The following is a 23,964-nucleotide window of genomic DNA, read 5'->3' as shown; positions in this document are numbered from 1 at the left end:
AAGCAACTCCCCTCCCCCTTGCAGTCTTTCCAATTCACGATACAAAAAGACGGACAGGACAGGTTGCCTGACTTTCCGTCACTGCCACCCTTTGCCATCCTTACCCGTAGAAAGCCCTTTCATCATCCCCAAACCCTAATCTTTTCCCTTTCCTTCCCAGCCCCCAAACCCTGCCCTCTGTACCTTTCTCACCACCCGCTTCCCTTCTCCTGTCATCCCCCTACCACCCGGGAAAAAAAGAGATTGCCCCCTCCTTCCACTAGCCCACCCTCCCACCCAAAGAACAACTTCTTCTGCGCAGCTTGTTTTCTAGGCAGCAGCGCTATTGTGATGTCATCGGGGGGCATTGTGACAAGCCGCCAGTGTTCCGTCTCTTCATGTTGTGCACTGTTCAAACCGAAAATACATCAACAGGCAGGCTACAGAAAAGCTTACTAACAAAGGTTAGAGAGGGGCTTTCTCAGAGGGCTTTTTACAGTTTGTCTATTCCCAATTAGCCGGTTTAGTATACTTAATGAAAGTACTAATTCTTTCATAGGCCGCCCATTCTTAGTATTTGACGTTCAGGTAACAACAGGTAACTTTATTTGGAGTGGAAGCAGAGAGATAACACCAGATGCCAATTGTAGATCCTCTCACACCTGTGGTCACTGCAGCATCTGACTCCACTTTGTCCAAAAGGGATCTATTCCATTCAATTACACATGATCTAGATTAGACTGACAACAAGATACTGCACGGGACATAGCAGAGTTGGTGAAGTTGAGTGGTGATGAGTTTGCTATTTGGATGAATAAAGCAAGTAAAAAGTGTGTTAGATAAAAATTCATTTCAATTCGCTAATCGGGCTAATATGAATCAGGTGAATCGAGTTCTGCTTTTGGAAACTGGGTTAAGAAGGGGTGCACCGTTCCTGGAGGTACTGCAATACCAGGTCAATGCGTGGAGTGGACAGAGCAAGCTCTTTTTCCATCTCCCTGTTCTAAAAATCCATTTAATATATGGTCCCCAGATAGGGGACGTATCAGATATTAAACTGATAAGAACAGATACTACACTTGATCTTAGCCAAAAGGCCGAGAAGCGATAACCAGAATTGGTTTGGGCCTCGAGTGGCACCCTGGCCTATGCCGGACACATCTTAGGGAGAGAGAGCGAGAGGGAGACAAACCCACGCCTACACAAGACATTTTGTCACCCAAGCCAACCCTTGAAAAGGCTGCTTTGCAGAGCAAAAACAAGAAGAATGGTGCGTTTTGCAGCCGCCGCCCACTGCAATGAATCTGAATAACTCCTCCTTTAGGGCGCAAGCAACTCCCCTCCCCCTTGCAGTCTTTCCAATTCACGATACAAAAAGACGGACAGGACAGGTTGCCTGACTTTCCGTCACTGCCACCCTTTGCCATCCTTACCCGTAGAAAGCCCTTTCATCATCCCCAAACCCTAATCTTTTCCCTTTCCTTCCCAGCCCCCAAACCCTGCCCTCTGTACCTTTCTCACCACCCGCTTCCCTTCTCCTGTCATCCCCCTACCACCCGGGAAAAAAAGAGATTGCCCCCTCCTTCCACTAGCCCACCCTCCCACCCAAAGAACAACTTCTTCTGCGCAGCTTGTTTTCTAGGCAGCAGCGCTATTGTGATGTCATCGGGGGGCATTGTGACAAGCCGCCAGTGTTCCGTCTCTTCATGTTGTGCACTGTTCAAACCGAAAATACATCAACAGGCAGGCTACAGAAAAGCTTACTAACAAAGGTTAGAGAGGGGCTTTCTCAGAGGGCTTTTTACAGTTTGTCTATTCCCAATTAGCCGGTTTAGTATACTTAATGAAAGTACTAATTCTTTCATAGGCCGCCCATTCTTAGTATTTGACGTTCAGGTAACAACAGGTAACTTTATTTGGAGTGGAAGCAGAGAGATAACACCAGATGCCAATTGTAGATCCTCTCACACCTGTGGTCACTGCAGCATCTGACTCCACTTTGTCCAAAAGGGATCTATTCCATTCAATTACACATGATCTAGATTAGACTGACAACAAGATACTGCACGGGACATAGCAGAGTTGGTGAAGTTGAGTGGTGATGAGTTTGCTATTTGGATGAATAAAGCAAGTAAAAAGTGTGTTAGATAAAAATTCATTTCAATTCGCTAATCGGGCTAATATGAATCAGGTGAATCGAGTTCTGCTTTTGGAAACTGGGTTAAGAAGGGGTGCACCGTTCCTGGAGGTACTGCAATACCAGGTCAATGCGTGGAGTGGACAGAGCAAGCTCTTTTTCCATCTCCCTGTTCTAAAAATCCATTTAATATATGGTCCCCAGATAGGGGACGTATCAGATATTAAACTGATAAGAACAGATACTACACTTGATCTTAGCCAAAAGGCCGAGAAGCGATAACCAGAATTGGTTTGGGCCTCGAGTGGCACCCTGGCCTATGCCGGACACATCTTAGGGAGAGAGAGCGAGAGGGAGACAAACCCACGCCTACACAAGACATTTTGTCACCCAAGCCAACCCTTGAAAAGGCTGCTTTGCAGAGCAAAAACAAGAAGAATGGTGCGTTTTGCAGCCGCCGCCCACTGCAATGAATCTGAATAACTCCTCCTTTAGGGCGCAAGCAACTCCCCTCCCCCTTGCAGTCTTTCCAATTCACGATACAAAAAGACGGACAGGACAGGTTGCCTGACTTTCCGTCACTGCCACCCTTTGCCATCCTTACCCGTAGAAAGCCCTTTCATCATCCCCAAACCCTAATCTTTTCCCTTTCCTTCCCAGCCCCCAAACCCTGCCCTCTGTACCTTTCTCACCACCCGCTTCCCTTCTCCTGTCATCCCCCTACCACCCGGGAAAAAAAGAGATTGCCCCCTCCTTCCACTAGCCCACCCTCCCACCCAAAGAACAACTTCTTCTGCGCAGCTTGTTTTCTAGGCAGCAGCGCTATTGTGATGTCATCGGGGGGCATTGTGACAAGCCGCCAGTGTTCCGTCTCTTCATGTTGTGCACTGTTCAAACCGAAAATACATCAACAGGCAGGCTACAGAAAAGCTTACTAACAAAGGTTAGAGAGGGGCTTTCTCAGAGGGCTTTTTACAGTTTGTCTATTCCCAATTAGCCGGTTTAGTATACTTAATGAAAGTACTAATTCTTTCATAGGCCGCCCATTCTTAGTATTTGACGTTCAGGTAACAACAGGTAACTTTATTTGGAGTGGAAGCAGAGAGATAACACCAGATGCCAATTGTAGATCCTCTCACACCTGTGGTCACTGCAGCATCTGACTCCACTTTGTCCAAAAGGGATCTATTCCATTCAATTACACATGATCTAGATTAGACTGACAACAAGATACTGCACGGGACATAGCAGAGTTGGTGAAGTTGAGTGGTGATGAGTTTGCTATTTGGATGAATAAAGCAAGTAAAAAGTGTGTTAGATAAAAATTCATTTCAATTCGCTAATCGGGCTAATATGAATCAGGTGAATCGAGTTCTGCTTTTGGAAACTGGGTTAAGAAGGGGTGCACCGTTCCTGGAGGTACTGCAATACCAGGTCAATGCGTGGAGTGGACAGAGCAAGCTCTTTTTCCATCTCCCTGTTCTAAAAATCCATTTAATATATGGTCCCCAGATAGGGGACGTATCAGATATTAAACTGATAAGAACAGATACTACACTTGATCTTAGCCAAAAGGCCGAGAAGCGATAACCAGAATTGGTTTGGGCCTCGAGTGGCACCCTGGCCTATGCCGGACACATCTTAGGGAGAGAGAGCGAGAGGGAGACAAACCCACGCCTACACAAGACATTTTGTCACCCAAGCCAACCCTTGAAAAGGCTGCTTTGCAGAGCAAAAACAAGAAGAATGGTGCGTTTTGCAGCCGCCGCCCACTGCAATGAATCTGAATAACTCCTCCTTTAGGGCGCAAGCAACTCCCCTCCCCCTTGCAGTCTTTCCAATTCACGATACAAAAAGACGGACAGGACAGGTTGCCTGACTTTCCGTCACTGCCACCCTTTGCCATCCTTACCCGTAGAAAGCCCTTTCATCATCCCCAAACCCTAATCTTTTCCCTTTCCTTCCCAGCCCCCAAACCCTGCCCTCTGTACCTTTCTCACCACCCGCTTCCCTTCTCCTGTCATCCCCCTACCACCCGGGAAAAAAAGAGATTGCCCCCTCCTTCCACTAGCCCACCCTCCCACCCAAAGAACAACTTCTTCTGCGCAGCTTGTTTTCTAGGCAGCAGCGCTATTGTGATGTCATCGGGGGGCATTGTGACAAGCCGCCAGTGTTCCGTCTCTTCATGTTGTGCACTGTTCAAACCGAAAATACATCAACAGGCAGGCTACAGAAAAGCTTACTAACAAAGGTTAGAGAGGGGCTTTCTCAGAGGGCTTTTTACAGTTTGTCTATTCCCAATTAGCCGATTTAGTATACTTAATGAAAGTACTAATTCTTTCATAGGCCGCCCATTCTTAGTATTTGACGTTCGGGTAACAACAGGTAACTTTATTTGGAGTGGAAGCAGAGAGATAACACCAGATGCCAATTGTAGATCCTCTCACACCTGTGGTCACTGCAGCATCTGACTCCACTTTGTCCAAAAGGGATCTATTCCATTCAATTACACATGATCTAGATTAGACTGACAACAAGATACTGCACGGGACATAGCAGAGTTGGTGAAGTTGAGTGGTGATGAGTTTGCTATTTGGATGAATAAAGCAAGTAAAAAGTGTGTTAGATAAAAATTCATTTCAATTCGCTAATCGGGCTAATATGAATCAGGTGAATCGAGTTCTGCTTTTGGAAACTGGGTTAAGAAGGGGTGCACCGTTCCTGGAGGTACTGCAATACCAGGTCAATGCGTGGAGTGGACAGAGCAAGCTCTTTTTCCATCTCCCTGTTCTAAAAATCCATTTAATATATGGTCCCCAGATAGGGGACGTATCAGATATTAAACTGATAAGAACAGATACTACACTTGATCTTAGCCAAAAGGCCGAGAAGCGATAACCAGAATTGGTTTGGGCCTCGAGTGGCACCCTGGCCTATGCCGGACACATCTTAGGGAGAGAGAGCGAGAGGGAGACAAACCCACGCCTACACAAGACATTTTGTCACCCAAGCCAACCCTTGAAAAGGCTGCTTTGCAGAGCAAAAACAAGAAGAATGGTGCGTTTTGCAGCCGCCGCCCACTGCAATGAATCTGAATAACTCCTCCTTTAGGGCGCAAGCAACTCCCCTCCCCCTTGCAGTCTTTCCAATTCACGATACAAAAAGACGGACAGGACAGGTTGCCTGACTTTCCGTCACTGCCACCCTTTGCCATCCTTACCCGTAGAAAGCCCTTTCATCATCCCCAAACCCTAATCTTTTCCCTTTCCTTCCCAGCCCCCAAACCCTGCCCTCTGTACCTTTCTCACCACCCGCTTCCCTTCTCCTGTCATCCCCCTACCACCCGGGAAAAAAAGAGATTGCCCCCTCCTTCCACTAGCCCACCCTCCCACCCAAAGAACAACTTCTTCTGCGCAGCTTGTTTTCTAGGCAGCAGCGCTATTGTGATGTCATCGGGGGGCATTGTGACAAGCCGCCAGTGTTCCGTCTCTTCATGTTGTGCACTGTTCAAACCGAAAATACATCAACAGGCAGGCTACAGAAAAGCTTACTAACAAAGGTTAGAGAGGGGCTTTCTCAGAGGGCTTTTTACAGTTTGTCTATTCCCAATTAGCCGGTTTAGTATACTTAATGAAAGTACTAATTCTTTCATAGGCCGCCCATTCTTAGTATTTGACGTTCAGGTAACAACAGGTAACTTTATTTGGAGTGGAAGCAGAGAGATAACACCAGATGCCAATTGTAGATCCTCTCACACCTGTGGTCACTGCAGCATCTGACTCCACTTTGTCCAAAAGGGATCTATTCCATTCAATTACACATTATCTAGATTAGACTGACAACAAGATACTGCACGGGACATAGCAGAGTTGGTGAAGTTGAGTGGTGATGAGTTTGCTATTTGGATGAATAAAGCAAGTAAAAAGTGTGTTAGATAAAAATTCATTTCAATTCGCTAATCGGGCTAATATGAATCAGGTGAATCGAGTTCTGCTTTTGGAAACTGGGTTAAGAAGGGGTGCACCGTTCCTGGAGGTACTGCAATACCAGGTCAATGCGTGGAGTGGACAGAGCAAGCTCTTTTTCCATCTCCCTGTTCTAAAAATCCATTTAATATATGGTCCCCAGATAGGGGACGTATCAGATATTAAACTGATAAGAACAGATACTACACTTGATCTTAGCCAAAAGGCCGAGAAGCGATAACCAGAATTGGTTTGGGCCTCGAGTGGCACCCTGGCCTATGCCGGACACATCTTAGGGAGAGAGAGCGAGAGGGAGACAAACCCACGCCTACACAAGACATTTTGTCACCCAAGCCAACCCTTGAAAAGGCTGCTTTGCAGAGCAAAAACAAGAAGAATGGTGCGTTTTGCAGCCGCCGCCCACTGCAATGAATCTGAATAACTCCTCCTTTAGGGCGCAAGCAACTCCCCTCCCCCTTGCAGTCTTTCCAATTCACGATACAAAAAGACGGACAGGACAGGTTGCCTGACTTTCCGTCACTGCCACCCTTTGCCATCCTTACCCGTAGAAAGCCCTTTCATCATCCCCAAACCCTAATCTTTTCCCTTTCCTTCCCAGCCCCCAAACCCTGCCCTCTGTACCTTTCTCACCACCCGCTTCCCTTCTCCTGTCATCCCCCTACCACCCGGGAAAAAAAGAGATTGCCCCCTCCTTCCACTAGCCCACCCTCCCACCCAAAGAACAACTTCTTCTGCGCAGCTTGTTTTCTAGGCAGCAGCGCTATTGTGATGTCATCGGGGGGCATTGTGACAAGCCGCCAGTGTTCCGTCTCTTCATGTTGTGCACTGTTCAAACCGAAAATACATCAACAGGCAGGCTACAGAAAAGCTTACTAACAAAGGTTAGAGAGGGGCTTTCTCAGAGGGCTTTTTACAGTTTGTCTATTCCCAATTAGCCGGTTTAGTATACTTAATGAAAGTACTAATTCTTTCATAGGCCGCCCATTCTTAGTATTTGACGTTCAGGTAACAACAGGTAACTTTATTTGGAGTGGAAGCAGAGAGATAACACCAGATGCCAATTGTAGATCCTCTCACACCTGTGGTCACTGCAGCATCTGACTCCACTTTGTCCAAAAGGGATCTATTCCATTCAATTACACATGATCTAGATTAGACTGACAACAAGATACTGCACGGGACATAGCAGAGTTGGTGAAGTTGAGTGGTGATGAGTTTGCTATTTGGATGAATAAAGCAAGTAAAAAGTGTGTTAGATAAAAATTCATTTCAATTCGCTAATCGGGCTAATATGAATCAGGTGAATCGAGTTCTGCTTTTGGAAACTGGGTTAAGAAGGGGTGCACCGTTCCTGGAGGTACTGCAATACCAGGTCAATGCGTGGAGTGGACAGAGCAAGCTCTTTTTCCATCTCCCTGTTCTAAAAATCCATTTAATATATGGTCCCCAGATAGGGGACGTATCAGATATTAAACTGATAAGAACAGATACTACACTTGATCTTAGCCAAAAGGCCGAGAAGCGATAACCAGAATTGGTTTGGGCCTCGAGTGGCACCCTGGCCTATGCCGGACACATCTTAGGGAGAGAGAGCGAGAGGGAGACAAACCCACGCCTACACAAGACATTTTGTCACCCAAGCCAACCCTTGAAAAGGCTGCTTTGCAGAGCAAAAACAAGAAGAATGGTGCGTTTTGCAGCCGCCGCCCACTGCAATGAATCTGAATAACTCCTCCTTTAGGGCGCAAGCAACTCCCCTCCCCCTTGCAGTCTTTCCAATTCACGATACAAAAAGACGGACAGGACAGGTTGCCTGACTTTCCGTCACTGCCACCCTTTGCCATCCTTACCCGTAGAAAGCCCTTTCATCATCCCCAAACCCTAATCTTTTCCCTTTCCTTCCCAGCCCCCAAACCCTGCCCTCTGTACCTTTCTCACCACCCGCTTCCCTTCTCCTGTCATCCCCCTACCACCCGGGAAAAAAAGAGATTGCCCCCTCCTTCCACTAGCCCACCCTCCCACCCAAAGAACAACTTCTTCTGCGCAGCTTGTTTTCTAGGCAGCAGCGCTATTGTGATGTCATCGGGGGGCATTGTGACAAGCCGCCAGTGTTCCGTCTCTTCATGTTGTGCACTGTTCAAACCGAAAATACATCAACAGGCAGGCTACAGAAAAGCTTACTAACAAAGGTTAGAGAGGGGCTTTCTCAGAGGGCTTTTTACAGTTTGTCTATTCCCAATTAGCCGGTTTAGTATACTTAATGAAAGTACTAATTCTTTCATAGGCCGCCCATTCTTAGTATTTGACGTTCAGGTAACAACAGGTAACTTTATTAGTGGAAGCAGAGAGATAACACCAGATGCCAATTGTAGATCCTCTCACACCTGTGGTCACTGCAGCATCTGACTCCACTTTGTCCAAAAGGGATCTATTCCATTCAATTACACATGATCTAGATTAGACTGACAACAAGATACTGCACGGGACATAGCAGAGTTGGTGAAGTTGAGTGGTGATGAGTTTGCTATTTGGATGAATAAAGCAAGTAAAAAGTGTGTTAGATAAAAATTCATTTCAATTCGCTAATCGGGCTAATATGAATCAGGTGAATCGAGTTCTGCTTTTGGAAACTGGGTTAAGAAGGGGTGCACCGTTCCTGGAGGTACTGCAATACCAGGTCAATGCGTGGAGTGGACAGAGCAAGCTCTTTTTCCATCTCCCTGTTCTAAAAATCCATTTAATATATGGTCCCCAGATAGGGGACGTATCAGATATTAAACTGATAAGAACAGATACTACACTTGATCTTAGCCAAAAGGCCGAGAAGCGATAACCAGAATTGGTTTGGGCCTCGAGTGGCACCCTGGCCTATGCCGGACACATCTTAGGGAGAGAGAGCGAGAGGGAGACAAACCCACGCCTACACAAGACATTTTGTCACCCAAGCCAACCCTTGAAAAGGCTGCTTTGCAGAGCAAAAACAAGAAGAATGGTGCGTTTTGCAGCCGCCGCCCACTGCAATGAATCTGAATAACTCCTCCTTTAGGGCGCAAGCAACTCCCCTCCCCCTTGCAGTCTTTCCAATTCACGATACAAAAAGACGGACAGGACAGGTTGCCTGACTTTCCGTCACTGCCACCCTTTGCCATCCTTACCCGTAGAAAGCCCTTTCATCATCCCCAAACCCTAATCTTTTCCCTTTCCTTCCCAGCCCCCAAACCCTGCCCTCTGTACCTTTCTCACCACCCGCTTCCCTTCTCCTGTCATCCCCCTACCACCCGGGAAAAAAAGAGATTGCCCCCTCCTTCCACTAGCCCACCCTCCCACCCAAAGAACAACTTCTTCTGCGCAGCTTGTTTTCTAGGCAGCAGCGCTATTGTGATGTCATCGGGGGGCATTGTGACAAGCCGCCAGTGTTCCGTCTCTTCATGTTGTGCACTGTTCAAACCGAAAATACATCAACAGGCAGGCTACAGAAAAGCTTACTAACAAAGGTTAGAGAGGGGCTTTCTCAGAGGGCTTTTTACAGTTTGTCTATTCCCAATTAGCCGGTTTAGTATACTTAATGAAAGTACTAATTCTTTCATAGGCCGCCCATTCTTAGTATTTGACGTTCAGGTAACAACAGGTAACTTTATTTGGAGTGGAAGCAGAGAGATAACACCAGATGCCAATTGTAGATCCTCTCACACCTGTGGTCACTGCAGCATCTGACTCCACTTTGTCCAAAAGGGATCTATTCCATTCAATTACACATGATCTAGATTAGACTGACAACAAGATACTGCACGGGACATAGCAGAGTTGGTGAAGTTGAGTGGTGATGAGTTTGCTATTTGGATGAATAAAGCAAGTAAAAAGTGTGTTAGATAAAAATTCATTTCAATTCGCTAATCGAGGCTAATATGAATCAGGTGAATCGAGTTCTGCTTTTGGAAACTGGGTTAAGAAGGGGTGCACCGTTCCTGGAGGTACTGCAATACCAGGTCAATGCGTGGAGTGGACAGAGCAAGCTCTTTTTCCATCTCCCTGTTCTAAAAATCCATTTAATATATGGTCCCCAGATAGGGGACGTATCAGATATTAAACTGATAAGAACAGATACTACACTTGATCTTAGCCAAAAGGCCGAGAAGCGATAACCAGAATTGGTTTGGGCCTCGAGTGGCACCCTGGCCTATGCCGGACACATCTTAGGGAGAGAGAGCGAGAGGGAGACAAACCCACGCCTACACAAGACATTTTGTCACCCAAGCCAACCCTTGAAAAGGCTGCTTTGCAGAGCAAAAACAAGAAGAATGGTGCGTTTTGCAGCCGCCGCCCACTGCAATGAATCTGAATAACTCCTCCTTTAGGGCGCAAGCAACTCCCCTCCCCCTTGCAGTCTTTCCAATTCACGATACAAAAAGACGGACAGGACAGGTTGCCTGACTTTCCGTCACTGCCACCCTTTGCCATCCTTACCCGTAGAAAGCCCTTTCATCATCCCCAAACCCTAATCTTTTCCCTTTCCTTCCCAGCCCCCAAACCCTGCCCTCTGTACCTTTCTCACCACCCGCTTCCCTTCTCCTGTCATCCCCCTACCACCCGGGAAAAAAAGAGATTGCCCCCTCCTTCCACTAGCCCACCCTCCCACCCAAAGAACAACTTCTTCTGCGCAGCTTGTTTTCTAGGCAGCAGCGCTATTGTGATGTCATCGGGGGGCATTGTGACAAGCCGCCAGTGTTCCGTCTCTTCATGTTGTGCACTGTTCAAACCGAAAATACATCAACAGGCAGGCTACAGAAAAGCTTACTAACAAAGGTTAGAGAGGGGCTTTCTCAGAGGGCTTTTTACAGTTTGTCTATTCCCAATTAGCCGGTTTAGTATACTTAATGAAAGTACTAATTCTTTCATAAGCCGCCCATTCTTAGTATTTGACGTTCAGGTAACAACAGGTAACTTTATTTGGAGTGGAAGCAGAGAGATAACACCAGATGCCAATTGTAGATCCTCTCACACCTGTGGTCACTGCAGCATCTGACTCCACTTTGTCCAAAAGGGATCTATTCCATTCAATTACACATGATCTAGATTAGACTGACAACAAGATACTGCACGGGACATAGCAGAGAGTTGGTGAAGTTGAGTGGTGATGAGTTTGCTATTTGGATGAATAAAGCAAGTAAAAAGTGTGTTAGATAAAAATTCATTTCAATTCGCTAATCGGGCTAATATGAATCAGGTGAATCGAGTTCTGCTTTTGGAAACTGGGTTAAGAAGGGGTGCACCGTTCCTGGAGGTACTGCAATACCAGGTCAATGCGTGGAGTGGACAGAGCAAGCTCTTTTTCCATCTCCCTGTTCTAAAAATCCATTTAATATATGGTCCCCAGATAGGGGACGTATCAGATATTAAACTGATAAGAACAGATACTACACTTGATCTTAGCCAAAAGGCCGAGAAGCGATAACCAGAATTGGTTTGGGCCTCGAGTGGCACCCTGGCCTATGCCGGACACATCTTAGGGAGAGAGAGCGAGAGGGAGACAAACCCACGCCTACACAAGACATTTTGTCACCCAAGCCAACCCTTGAAAAGGCTGCTTTGCAGAGCAAAAACAAGAAGAATGGTGCGTTTTGCAGCCGCCGCCCACTGCAATGAATCTGAATAACTCCTCCTTTAGGGCGCAAGCAACTCCCCTCCCCCTTGCAGTCTTTCCAATTCACGATACAAAAAGACGGACAGGACAGGTTGCCTGACTTTCCGTCACTGCCACCCTTTGCCATCCTTACCCGTAGAAAGCCCTTTCATCATCCCCAAACCCTAATCTTTTCCCTTTCCTTCCCAGCCCCCAAACCCTGCCCTCTGTACCTTTCTCACCACCCGCTTCCCTTCTCCTGTCATCCCCCTACCACCCGGGAAAAAAAGAGATTGCCCCCTCCTTCCACTAGCCCACCCTCCCACCCAAAGAACAACTTCTTCTGCGCAGCTTGTTTTCTAGGCAGCAGCGCTATTGTGATGTCATCGGGGGGCATTGTGACAAGCCGCCAGTGTTCCGTCTCTTCATGTTGTGCACTGTTCAAACCGAAAATACATCAACAGGCAGGCTACAGAAAAGCTTACTAACAAAGGTTAGAGAGGGGCTTTCTCAGAGGGCTTTTTACAGTTTGTCTATTCCCAATTAGCCGGTTTAGTATACTTAATGAAAGTACTAATTCTTTCATAGGCCGCCCATTCTTAGTATTTGACGTTCAGGTAACAACAGGTAACTTTATTTGGAGTGGAAGCAGAGAGATAACACCAGATGCCAATTGTAGATCCTCTCACACCTGTGGTCACTGCAGCATCTGACTCCACTTTGTCCAAAAGGGATCTATTCCATTCAATTACACATGATCTAGATTAGACTGACAACAAGATACTGCACGGGACATAGCAGAGTTGGTGAAGTTGAGTGGTGATGAGTTTGCTATTTGGATGAATAAAGCAAGTAAAAAGTGTGTTAGATAAAAATTCATTTCAATTCGCTAATCGGGCTAATATGAATCAGGTGAATCGAGTTCTGCTTTTGGAAACTGGGTTAAGAAGGGGTGCACCGTTCCTGGAGGTACTGCAATACCAGGTCAATGCGTGGAGTGGACAGAGCAAGCTCTTTTTCCATCTCCCTGTTCTAAAAATCCATTTAATATATGGTCCCCAGATAGGGGACGTATCAGATATTAAACTGATAAGAACAGATACTACACTTGATCTTAGCCAAAAGGCCGAGAAGCGATAACCAGAATTGGTTTGGGCCTCGAGTGGCACCCTGGCCTATGCCGGACACATCTTAGGGAGAGAGAGCGAGAGGGAGACAAACCCACGCCTACACAAGACATTTTGTCACCCAAGCCAACCCTTGAAAAGGCTGCTTTGCAGAGCAAAAACAAGAAGAATGGTGCGTTTTGCAGCCGCCGCCCACTGCAATGAATCTGAATAACTCCTCCTTTAGGGCGCAAGCAACTCCCCTCCCCCTTGCAGTCTTTCCAATTCACGATACAAAAAGACGGACAGGACAGGTTGCCTGACTTTCCGTCACTGCCACCCTTTGCCATCCTTACCCGTAGAAAGCCCTTTCATCATCCCCAAACCCTAATCTTTTCCCTTTCCTTCCCAGCCCCCAAACCCTGCCCTCTGTACCTTTCTCACCACCCGCTTCCCTTCTCCTGTCATCCCCCTACCACCCGGGAAAAAAAGAGATTGCCCCCTCCTTCCACTAGCCCACCCTCCCACCCAAAGAACAACTTCTTCTGCGCAGCTTGTTTTCTAGGCAGCAGCGCTATTGTGATGTCATCGGGGGGCATTGTGACAAGCCGCCAGTGTTCCGTCTCTTCATGTTGTGCACTGTTCAAACCGAAAATACATCAACAGGCAGGCTACAGAAAAGCTTACTAACAAAGGTTAGAGAGGGGCTTTCTCAGAGGGCTTTTTACAGTTTGTCTATTCCCAATTAGCCGGTTTAGTATACTTAATGAAAGTACTAATTCTTTCATAGGCCGCCCATTCTTAGTATTTGACGTTCAGGTAACAACAGGTAACTTTATTTGGAGTGGAAGCAGAGAGATAACACCAGATGCCAATTGTAGATCCTCTCACACCTGTGGTCACTGCAGCATCTGACTCCACTTTGTCCAAAAGGGATCTATTCCATTCAATTACACATGATCTAGATTAGACTGACAACAAGATACTGCACGGGACATAGCAGAGTTGGTGAAGTTGAGTGGTGATGAGTTTGCTATTTGGATGAATAAAGCAAGTAAAAAGTGTGTTAGATAAAAATTCATTTCAATTCGCTAATCGGGCTAATATGAATCAGGTGAATCGAGTTCTGCTTTTGGAAACTGGGTTAAGAAGGGGTGCACCGTTCCTGGAGGTACTGCAATACCAGGTCAATGCGTGGAGTGGACAGAGCAAGCTCTTTTTCCATCTCCCTGTTCTAAAAATCCATTTAATATATGGTCCCCAGATAGGGGACGTATCAGATATTAAACTGATAAGAACAGATACTACACTTGATCTTAGCCAAAAGGCCGAGAAGCGATAACCAGAATTGGTTTGGGCCTCGAGTGGCACCCTGGCCTATGCCGGACACATCTTAGGGAGAGAGAGCGAGAGGGAGACAAACCCACGCCTACACAAGACATTTTGTCACCCAAGCCAACCCTTGAAAAGGCTGCTTTGCAGAGCAAAAACAAGAAGAATGGTGCGTTTTGCAGCCGCCGCCCACTGCAATGAATCTGAATAACTCCTCCTTTAGGGCGCAAGCAACTCCCCTCCCCCTTGCAGTCTTTCCAATTCACGATACAAAAAGACGGACAGGACAGGTTGCCTGACTTTCCGTCACTGCCACCCTTTGCCATCCTTACCCGTAGAAAGCCCTTTCATCATCCCCAAACCCTAATCTTTTCCCTTTCCTTCCCAGCCCCCAAACCCTGCCCTCTGTACCTTTCTCACCACCCGCTTCCCTTCTCCTGTCATCCCCCTACCACCCGGGAAAAAAAGAGATTGCCCCCTCCTTCCACTAGCCCACCCTCCCACCCAAAGAACAACTTCTTCTGCGCAGCTTGTTTTCTAGGCAGCAGCGCTATTGTGATGTCATCGGGGGGCATTGTGACAAGCCGCCAGTGTTCCGTCTCTTCATGTTGTGCACTGTTCAAACCGAAAATACATCAACAGGCAGGCTACAGAAAAGCTTACTAACAAAGGTTAGAGAGGGGCTTTCTCAGAGGGCTTTTTACAGTTTGTCTATTCCCAATTAGCCGGTTTAGTATACTTAATGAAAGTACTAATTCTTTCATAGGCCGCCCATTCTTAGTATTTGACGTTCAGGTAACAACAGGTAACTTTATTTGGAGTGGAAGCAGAGAGATAACACCAGATGCCAATTGTAGATCCTCTCACACCTGTGGTCACTGCAGCATCTGACTCCACTTTGTCCAAAAGGGATCTATTCCATTCAATTACACATGATCTAGATTAGACTGACAACAAGATACTGCACGGGACATAGCAGAGTTGGTGAAGTTGAGTGGTGATGAGTTTGCTATTTGGATGAATAAAGCAAGTAAAAAGTGTGTTAGATAAAAATTCATTTCAATTCGCTAATCGGGCTAATATGAATCAGGTGAATCGAGTTCTGCTTTTGGAAACTGGGTTAAGAAGGGGTGCACCGTTCCTGGAGGTACTGCAATACCAGGTCAATGCGTGGAGTGGACAGAGCAAGCTCTTTTTCCATCTCCCTGTTCTAAAAATCCATTTAATATATGGTCCCCAGATAGGGGACGTATCAGATATTAAACTGATAAGAACAGATACTACACTTGATCTTAGCCAAAAGGCCGAGAAGCGATAACCAGAATTGGTTTGGGCCTCGAGTGGCACCCTGGCCTATGCCGGACACATCTTAGGGAGAGAGAGCGAGAGGGAGACAAACCCACGCCTACACAAGACATTTTGTCACCCAAGCCAACCCTTGAAAAGGCTGCTTTGCAGAGCAAAAACAAGAAGAATGGTGCGTTTTGCAGCCGCCGCCCACTGCAATGAATCTGAATAACTCCTCCTTTAGGGCGCAAGCAACTCCCCTCCCCCTTGCAGTCTTTCCAATTCACGATACAAAAAGACGGACAGGACAGGTTGCCTGACTTTCCGTCACTGCCACCCTTTGCCATCCTTACCCGTAGAAAGCCCTTTCATCATCCCCAAACCCTAATCTTTTCCCTTTCCTTCCCAGCCCCCAAACCCTGCCCTCTGTACCTTTCTCACCACCCGCTTCCCTTCTCCTGTCATCCCCCTACCACCCGGGAAAAAAAGAGATTGCCCCCTCCTTCCACTAGCCCACCCTCCCACCCAAAGAACAACTTCTTCTGCGCAGCTTGTTTTCTAGGCAGCAGCGCTATTGTGATGTCATCGGGGGGCATTGTGACAAGCCGCCAGTGTTCCGTCTCTTCATGTTGTGCACTGTTCAAACCGAAAATACATCAACAGGCAGGCTACAGAAAAGCTTACTAACAAAGGTTAGAGAGGGGCTTTCTCAGAGGGCTTTTTACAGTTTGTCTATTCCCAATTAGCCGGTTTAGTATACTTAATGAAAGTACTAATTCTTTCATAGGCCGCCCATTCTTAGTATTTGACGTTCAGGTAACAACAGGTAACTTTATTTGGAGTGGAAGCAGAGAGATAACACCAGATGCCAATTGTAGATCCTCTCACACCTGTGGTCACTGCAGCATCTGACTCCACTTTGTCCAAAAGGGATCTATTCCATTCAATTACACATGATCTAGATTAGACTGACAACAAGATACTGCACGGGACATAGCAGAGTTGGTGAAGTTGAGTGGTGATGAGTTTGCTATTTGGATGAATAAAGCAAGTAAAAAGTGTGTTAGATAAAAATTCATTTCAATTCGCTAATCGGGCTAATATGAATCAGGTGAATCGAGTTCTGCTTTTGGAAACTGGGTTAAGAAGGGGTGCACCGTTCCTGGAGGTACTGCAATACCAGGTCAATGCGTGGAGTGGACAGAGCAAGCTCTTTTTCCATCTCCCTGTTCTAAAAATCCATTTAATATATGGTCCCCAGATAGGGGACGTATCAGATATTAAACTGATAAGAACAGATACTACACTTGATCTTAGCCAAAAGGCCGAGAAGCGATAACCAGAATTGGTTTGGGCCTCGAGTGGCACCCTGGCCTATGCCGGACACATCTTAGGGAGAGAGAGCGAGAGGGAGACAAACCCACGCCTACACAAGACATTTTGTCACCCAAGCCAACCCTTGAAAAGGCTGCTTTGCAGAGCAAAAACAAGAAGAATGGTGCGTTTTGCAGCCGCCGCCCACTGCAATGAATCTGAATAACTCCTCCTTTAGGGCGCAAGCAACTCCCCTCCCCCTTGCAGTCTTTCCAATTCACGATACAAAAAGACGGACAGGACAGGTTGCCTGACTTTCCGTCACTGCCACCCTTTGCCATCCTTACCCGTAGAAAGCCCTTTCATCATCCCCAAACCCTAATCTTTTCCCTTTCCTTCCCAGCCCCCAAACCCTGCCCTCTGTACCTTTCTCACCACCCCGCTTCCCTTCTCCTGTCATCCCCCTACCACCCGGGAAAAAAAGAGATTGCCCCCTCCTTCCACTAGCCCACCCTCCCACCCAAAGAACAACTTCTTCTGCGCAGCTTGTTTTCTAGGCAGCAGCGCTATTGTGATGTCATCGGGGGGCATTGTGACAAGCCGCCAGTGTTCCGTCTCTTCATGTTGTGCACTGTTCAAACCGAAAATACATCAACAGGCAGGCTACAGAAAAGCTTACTAACAAAGGTTAGAGAGGGGCTTTCTCAGAGGGCTTTTTACAGTTTGTCTATTCCCAATTAGCCGGTTTAGTATACTTAATGAAAGTACTAATTCTTTCATAGGCCGCCCATTCTTAGTATTTGACGTTCAGGTAACAACAGGTAACTTTATTTGGAGTGGAAGCAGAGAGATAACACCAGATGCCAATTGTAGATCCTCTCACACCTGTGGTCACTGCAGCATCTGACTCCACTTTGTCCAAAAGGGATCTATTCCATTCAATTACACATGATCTAGATTAGACTGACAACAAGATACTGCACGGGACATAGCAGTGTTGGTGAAGTTGAGTGGTGATGAGTTTGCTATTTGGATGAATAAAGCAAGTAAAAAGTGTGTTAGATAAAAATTCATTTCAATTCGCTAATCGGGCTAATATGAATCAGGTGAATCGAGTTCTGCTTTTGGAAACTGGGTTAAGAAGGGGTGCACCGTTCCTGGAGGTACTGCAATACCAGGTCAATGCGTGGAGTGGACAGAGCAAGCTCTTTTTCCATCTCCCTGTTCTAAAAATCCATTTAATATATGGTCCCCAGATAGGGGACGTATCAGATATTAAACTGATAAGAACAGATACTACACTTGATCTTAGCCAAAAGGCCGAGAAGCGATAACCAGAATTGGTTTGGGCCTCGAGTGGCACCCTGGCCTATGCCGGACACATCTTAGGGAGAGAGAGCGAGAGGGAGACAAACCCACGCCTACACAAGACATTTTGTCACCCAAGCCAACCCTTGAAAAGGCTGCTTTGCAGAGCAAAAACAAGAAGAATGGTGCGTTTTGCAGCCGCCGCCCACTGCAATGAATCTGAATAACTCCTCCTTTAGGGCGCAAGCAACTCCCCTCCCCCTTGCAGTCTTTCCAATTCACGATACAAAAAGACGGACAGGACAGGTTGCCTGACTTTCCGTCACTGCCACCCTTTGCCATCCTTACCCGTAGAAAGCCCTTTCATCATCCCCAAACCCTAATCTTTTCCCTTTCCTTCCCAGCCCCCAAACCCTGCCCTCTGTACCTTTCTCACCACCCGCTTCCCTTCTCCTGTCATCCCCCTACCACCCGGGAAAAAAAGAGATTGCCCCCTCCTTCCACTAGCCCACCCTCCCACCCAAAGAACAACTTCTTCTGCGCAGCTTGTTTTCTAGGCAGCAGCGCTATTGTGATGTCATCGGGGGGCATTGTGACAAGCCGCCAGTGTTCCGTCTCTTCATGTTGTGCACTGTTCAAACCGAAAATACATCAACAGGCAGGCTACAGAAAAGCTTACTAACAAAGGTTAGAGAGGGGCTTTCTCAGAGGGCTTTTTACAGTTTGTCTATTCCCAATTAGCCGGTTTAGTATACTTAATGAAAGTACTAATTCTTTCATAGGCCGCCCATTCTTAGTATTTGACGTTCAGGTAACAACAGGTAACTTTATTTGGAGTGGAAGCAGAGAGATAACACCAGATGCCAATTGTAGATCCTCTCACACCTGTGGTCACTGCAGCATCTGACTCCACTTTGTCCAAAAGGGATCTATTCCATTCAATTACACATGATCTAGATTAGACTGACAACAAGATACTGCACGGGACATAGCAGAGTTGGTGAAGTTGAGTGGTGATGAGTTTGCTATTTGGATGAATAAAGCAAGTAAAAAGTGTGTTAGATAAAAATTCATTTCAATTCGCTAATCGGGCTAATATGAATCAGGTGAATCGAGTTCTGCTTTTGGAAACTGGGTTAAGAAGGGGTGCACCGTTCCTGGAGGTACTGCAATACCAGGTCAATGCGTGGAGTGGACAGAGCAAGCTCTTTTTCCATCTCCCTGTTCTAAAAATCCATTTAATATATGGTCCCCAGATAGGGGACGTTTCAGATATTAAACTGATAAGAACAGATACTACACTTGATCTTAGCCAAAAGGCCGAGAAGCGATAACCAGAATTGGTTTGGGCCTCGAGTGGCACCCTGGCCTATGCCGGACACATCTTAGGGAGAGAGAGCGAGAGGGAGACAAACCCACGCCTACACAAGACATTTTGTCACCCAAGCCAACCCTTGAAAAGGCTGCTTTGCAGAGCAAAAACAAGAAGAATGGTGCGTTTTGCAGCCGCCGCCCACTGCAATGAATCTGAATAACTCCTCCTTTAGGGCGCAAGCAACTCCCCTCCCCCTTGCAGTCTTTCCAATTCACGATACAAAAAGACGGACAGGACAGGTTGCTTGACTTTCCGTCACTGCCACCCTTTGCCATCCTTACCCGTAGAAAGCCCTTTCATCATCCCCAAACCCTAATCTTTTCCCTTTCCTTCCCAGCCCCCAAACCCTGCCCTCTGTACCTTTCTCACCACCCGCTTCCCTTCTCCTGTCATCCCCCTACCACCCGGGAAAAAAAGAGATTGCCCCCTCCTTCCACTAGCCCACCCTCCCACCCAAAGAACAACTTCTTCTGCGCAGCTTGTTTTCTAGGCAGCAGCGCTATTGTGATGTCATCGGGGGGCATTGTGACAAGCCGCCAGTGTTCCGTCTCTTCATGTTGTGCACTGTTCAAACCAAAAATACATCAACAGGCAGGCTACAGAAAAGCTTACTAACAAAGGTTAGAGAGGGGCTTTCTCAGAGGGCTTTTTACAGTTTGTCTATTCCCAATTAGCCGGTTTAGTATACTTAATGAAAGTACTAATTCTTTCATAGGCCGCCCATTCTTAGTATTTGACGTTCAGGTAACAACAGGTAACTTTATTTGGAGTGGAAGCAGAGAGATAACACCAGATGCCAATTGTAGATCCTCTCACACCTGTGGTCACTGCAGCATCTGACTCCACTTTGTCCAAAAGGGATCTATTCCATTCAATTACACATGATCTAGATTAGACTGACAACAAGATACTGCACGGGACATAGCAGAGTTGGTGAAGTTGAGTGGTGATGAGTTTGCTATTTGGATGAATAAAGCAAGTAAAAAGTGTGTTAGATAAAAATTCATTTCAATTCGCTAATCGGGCTAATATGAATCAGGTGAATCGAGTTCTGCTTTTGGAAACTGGGTTAAGAAGGGGTGCACCGTTCCTGGAGGTACTGCAATACCAGGTCAATGCGTGGAGTGGACAGAGCAAGCTCTTTTTCCATCTCCCTGTTCTAAAAATCCATTTAATATATGGTCCCCAGATAGGGGACGTATCAGATATTAAACTGATAAGAACAGATACTACACTTGATCTTAGCCAAAAGGCCGAGAAGCGATAACCAGAATTGGTTTGGGCCTCGAGTGGCACCCTGGCCTATGCCGGACACATCTTAGGGAGAGAGAGCGAGAGGGAGACAAACCCACGCCTACACAAGACATTTTGTCACCCAAGCCAACCCTTGAAAAGGCTGCTTTGCAGAGCAAAAACAAGAAGAATGGTGCGTTTTGCAGCCGCCGCCCACTGCAATGAATCTGAATAACTCCTCCTTTAGGGCGCAAGCAACTCCCCTCCCCCTTGCAGTCTTTCCAATTCACGATACAAAAAGACGGACAGGACAGGTTGCCTGACTTTCCGTCACTGCCACCCTTTGCCATCCTTACCCGTAGAAAGCCCTTTCATCATCCCCAAACCCTAATCTTTTCCCTTTCCTTCCCAGCCCCCAAACCCTGCCCTCTGTACCTTTCTCACCACCCGCTTCCCTTCTCCTGTCATCCCCCTACCACCCGGGAAAAAAAGAGATTGCCCCCTCCTTCCACTAGCCCACCCTCCCACCCAAAGAACAACTTCTTCTGCGCAGCTTGTTTTCTAGGCAGCAGCGCTATTGTGATGTCATCGGGGGGCATTGTGACAAGCCGCCAGTGTTCCGTCTCTTCATGTTGTGCACTGTTCAAACCGAAAATACATCAACAGGCAGGCTACAGAAAAGCTTACTAACAAAGGTTAGAGAGGGGCTTTCTCAGAGGGCTTTTTACAGTTTGTCTATTCCCAATTAGCCGGTTTAGTATACTTAATGAAAGTACTAATTCTTTCATAGGCCGCCCATTCTTAGTATTTGACGTTCAGGTAACAACAGGTAACTTTATTTGGAGTGGAAGCAGAGAGATAACACCAGATGCCAATTGTAGATCCTCTCACACCTGTGGTCACTGCAGCATCTGACTCCACTTTGTCCAAAAGGGATCTATTCCATTCAATTACACATGATCTAGATTAGACTGACAACAAGATACTGCACGGGACATAGCAGAGTTGGTGAAGTTGAGTGGTGATGAGTTTGCTATTTGGATGAATAAAGCAAGTAAAAAGTGTGTTAGATAAAAATTCATTTCAATTCGCTAATCGGGCTAATATGAATCAGGTGAATCGAGTTCTGCTTTTGGAAACTGGGTTAAGAAGGGGTGCACCGTTCCTGGAGGTACTGCAATACCAGGTCAATGCGTGGAGTGGACAGAGCAAGCTCTTTTTCCATCTCCCTGTTCTAAAAATCCATTTAATATATGGTCCCCAGATAGGGGACGTATCAGATATTAAACTGATAAGAACAGATACTACACTTGATCTTAGCCAAAAGGCCGAGAAGCGATAACCAGAATTGGTTTGGGCCTCGAGTGGCACCCTGGCCTATGCCGGACACATCTTAGGGAGAGAGAGCGAGAGGGAGACAAACCCACGCCTACACAAGACATTTTGTCACCCAAGCCAACCCTTGAAAAGGCTGCTTTGCAGAGCAAAAACAAGAAGAATGGTGCGTTTTGCAGCCGCCGCCCACTGCAATGAATCTGAATAACTCCTCCTTTAGGGCGCAAGCAACTCCCCTCCCCCTTGCAGTCTTTCCAATTCACGATACAAAAAGACGGACAGGACAGGTTGCTTGACTTTCCGTCACTGCCACCCTTTGCCATCCTTACCCGTAGAAAGCCCTTTCATCATCCCCAAACCCTAATCTTTTCCCTTTCCTTCCCAGCCCCCAAACCCTGCCCTCTGTACCTTTCTCACCACCCGCTTCCCTTCTCCTGTCATCCCCCTACCACCCGGGAAAAAAAGAGATTGCCCCCTCCTTCCACTAGCCCACCCTCCCACCCAAAGAACAACTTCTTCTGCGCAGCTTGTTTTCTAGGCAGCAGCGCTATTGTGATGTCATCGGGGGGCATTGTGACAAGCCGCCAGTGTTCCGTCTCTTCATGTTGTGCACTGTTCAAACCAAAAATACATCAACAGGCAGGCTACAGAAAAGCTTACTAACAAAGGTTAGAGAGGGGCTTTCTCAGAGGGCTTTTTACAGTTTGTCTATTCCCAATTAGCCGGTTTAGTATACTTAATGAAAGTACTAATTCTTTCATAGGCCGCCCATTCTTAGTATTTGACGTTCAGGTAACAACAGGTAACTTTATTTGGAGTGGAAGCAGAGAGATAACACCAGATGCCAATTGTAGATCCTCTCACACCTGTGGTCACTGCAGCATCTGACTCCACTTTGTCCAAAAGGGATCTATTCCATTCAATTACACATGATCTAGATTAGACTGACAACAAGATACTGCACGGGACATAGCAGAGTTGGTGAAGTTGAGTGGTGATGAGTTTGCTATTTGGATGAATAAAGCAAGTAAAAAGTGTGTTAGATAAAAATTCATTTCAATTCGCTAATCGGGCTAATATGAATCAGGTGAATCGAGTTCTGCTTTTGGAAACTGGGTTAAGAAGGGGTGCACCGTACCTGGAGGTACTGCAATACCAGGTCAATGCGTGGAGTGGACAGAGCAAGCTCTTTTTCCATCTCCCTGTTCTAAAAATCCATTTAATATATGGTCCCCAGATAGGGGACGTATCAGATATTAAACTGATAAGAACAGATACTACACTTGATCTTAGCCAAAAGGCCGAGAAGCGATAACCAGAATTGGTTTGGGCCTCGAGTGGCACCCTGGCCTATGCCGGACACATCTTAGGGAGAGAGAGCGAGAGGGAGACAAACCCACGCCTACACAAGACATTTTGTCACCCAAGCCAACCCTTGAAAAGGCTGCTTTGCAGAGCAAAAACAAGAAGAATGGTGCGTTTTGCAGCCGCCGCCCACTGCAATGAATCTGAATAACTCCTCCTTTAGGGCGCAAGCAACTCCCCTCCCCCTTGCAGTCTTTCCAATTCACGATACAAAAAGACGGACAGGACAGGTTGCCTGACTTTCCGTCACTGCCACCCTTTGCCATCCTTACCCGTAGAAAGCCCTTTCATCATCCCCAAACCCTAATCTTTTCCCTTTCCTTCCCAGCCCCCAAACCCTGCCCTCTGTACCTTTCTCACCACCCGCTTCCCTTCTCCTGTCATCCCCCTACCACCCGGGAAAAAAAGAGATTGCCCCCTCCTTCCACTAGCCCACCCTCCCACCCAAAGAACAACTTCTTCTGCGCAGCTTGTTTTCTAGGCAGCAGCGCTATTGTGATGTCATCGGGGGGCATTGTGACAAGCCGCCAGTGTTCCGTCTCTTCATGTTGTGCACTGTTCAAACCGAAAATACATCAACAGGCAGG

At 46.8% G+C, this 23,964-nt stretch overlaps 18 non-coding genes across 18 annotated transcripts; all 18 read right to left on the bottom strand.

Annotated features, from left to right (window-relative positions):
- Nucleotides 1-897: 897 nt before the first annotated feature.
- Nucleotides 898-1,088, bottom strand: LOC142266439 (U2 spliceosomal RNA). The gene has a single exon (XR_012732526.1). It is a non-coding gene; the product is annotated as a U2 spliceosomal RNA (small nuclear RNA).
- Nucleotides 1,089-2,205: 1,117 nt separating this feature from the next.
- On the bottom strand, nt 2,206-2,396 carry LOC142266438 (U2 spliceosomal RNA). Its single transcript, XR_012732525.1, has one exon. It is a non-coding gene; the product is annotated as a U2 spliceosomal RNA (small nuclear RNA).
- A 1,117-nt stretch (nt 2,397-3,513) lies between these two features.
- LOC142266437 (U2 spliceosomal RNA) lies at nt 3,514-3,704 on the bottom strand. The gene has a single exon (XR_012732524.1). It is a non-coding gene; the product is annotated as a U2 spliceosomal RNA (small nuclear RNA).
- A 1,117-nt stretch (nt 3,705-4,821) lies between these two features.
- On the bottom strand, nt 4,822-5,012 carry LOC142266435 (U2 spliceosomal RNA). The gene has a single exon (XR_012732523.1). It is a non-coding gene; the product is annotated as a U2 spliceosomal RNA (small nuclear RNA).
- Nucleotides 5,013-6,129: 1,117 nt separating this feature from the next.
- Nucleotides 6,130-6,320, bottom strand: LOC142266434 (U2 spliceosomal RNA). The gene has a single exon (XR_012732522.1). It is a non-coding gene; the product is annotated as a U2 spliceosomal RNA (small nuclear RNA).
- A 1,117-nt stretch (nt 6,321-7,437) lies between these two features.
- On the bottom strand, nt 7,438-7,628 carry LOC142266433 (U2 spliceosomal RNA). The gene has a single exon (XR_012732521.1). It is a non-coding gene; the product is annotated as a U2 spliceosomal RNA (small nuclear RNA).
- Nucleotides 7,629-8,742: 1,114 nt separating this feature from the next.
- LOC142266432 (U2 spliceosomal RNA) lies at nt 8,743-8,933 on the bottom strand. Its single transcript, XR_012732520.1, has one exon. It is a non-coding gene; the product is annotated as a U2 spliceosomal RNA (small nuclear RNA).
- Nucleotides 8,934-10,051: 1,118 nt separating this feature from the next.
- Nucleotides 10,052-10,242, bottom strand: LOC142266431 (U2 spliceosomal RNA). The gene has a single exon (XR_012732519.1). It is a non-coding gene; the product is annotated as a U2 spliceosomal RNA (small nuclear RNA).
- Nucleotides 10,243-11,361: 1,119 nt separating this feature from the next.
- On the bottom strand, nt 11,362-11,552 carry LOC142266429 (U2 spliceosomal RNA). Its single transcript, XR_012732518.1, has one exon. It is a non-coding gene; the product is annotated as a U2 spliceosomal RNA (small nuclear RNA).
- Nucleotides 11,553-12,669: 1,117 nt separating this feature from the next.
- Nucleotides 12,670-12,860, bottom strand: LOC142266427 (U2 spliceosomal RNA). The gene has a single exon (XR_012732516.1). It is a non-coding gene; the product is annotated as a U2 spliceosomal RNA (small nuclear RNA).
- Nucleotides 12,861-13,977: 1,117 nt separating this feature from the next.
- Nucleotides 13,978-14,168, bottom strand: LOC142266426 (U2 spliceosomal RNA). The gene has a single exon (XR_012732515.1). It is a non-coding gene; the product is annotated as a U2 spliceosomal RNA (small nuclear RNA).
- A 1,117-nt stretch (nt 14,169-15,285) lies between these two features.
- On the bottom strand, nt 15,286-15,476 carry LOC142266425 (U2 spliceosomal RNA). The gene has a single exon (XR_012732514.1). It is a non-coding gene; the product is annotated as a U2 spliceosomal RNA (small nuclear RNA).
- A 1,117-nt stretch (nt 15,477-16,593) lies between these two features.
- On the bottom strand, nt 16,594-16,784 carry LOC142266423 (U2 spliceosomal RNA). Its single transcript, XR_012732513.1, has one exon. It is a non-coding gene; the product is annotated as a U2 spliceosomal RNA (small nuclear RNA).
- Nucleotides 16,785-17,902: 1,118 nt separating this feature from the next.
- On the bottom strand, nt 17,903-18,093 carry LOC142266422 (U2 spliceosomal RNA). Its single transcript, XR_012732512.1, has one exon. It is a non-coding gene; the product is annotated as a U2 spliceosomal RNA (small nuclear RNA).
- Nucleotides 18,094-19,210: 1,117 nt separating this feature from the next.
- LOC142266397 (U2 spliceosomal RNA) lies at nt 19,211-19,401 on the bottom strand. Its single transcript, XR_012732493.1, has one exon. It is a non-coding gene; the product is annotated as a U2 spliceosomal RNA (small nuclear RNA).
- A 1,117-nt stretch (nt 19,402-20,518) lies between these two features.
- Nucleotides 20,519-20,709, bottom strand: LOC142266421 (U2 spliceosomal RNA). Its single transcript, XR_012732511.1, has one exon. It is a non-coding gene; the product is annotated as a U2 spliceosomal RNA (small nuclear RNA).
- Nucleotides 20,710-21,826: 1,117 nt separating this feature from the next.
- LOC142266420 (U2 spliceosomal RNA) lies at nt 21,827-22,017 on the bottom strand. The gene has a single exon (XR_012732510.1). It is a non-coding gene; the product is annotated as a U2 spliceosomal RNA (small nuclear RNA).
- Nucleotides 22,018-23,134: 1,117 nt separating this feature from the next.
- LOC142266344 (U2 spliceosomal RNA) lies at nt 23,135-23,325 on the bottom strand. Its single transcript, XR_012732445.1, has one exon. It is a non-coding gene; the product is annotated as a U2 spliceosomal RNA (small nuclear RNA).
- Between the last annotated feature and the right edge of the window lie 639 nt (nt 23,326-23,964).

Source organism: Anomaloglossus baeobatrachus, unplaced genomic scaffold (genome assembly GCF_048569485.1).
Source record: "Anomaloglossus baeobatrachus isolate aAnoBae1 unplaced genomic scaffold, aAnoBae1.hap1 Scaffold_2842, whole genome shotgun sequence".
In the NCBI taxonomy this organism is placed as follows: domain Eukaryota; kingdom Metazoa; phylum Chordata; class Amphibia; order Anura; family Aromobatidae; genus Anomaloglossus; species Anomaloglossus baeobatrachus.
The sequence above is the reverse complement of the archived record's forward strand: the minus strand, read 5'-3'. Positions and strand labels throughout refer to the sequence as shown.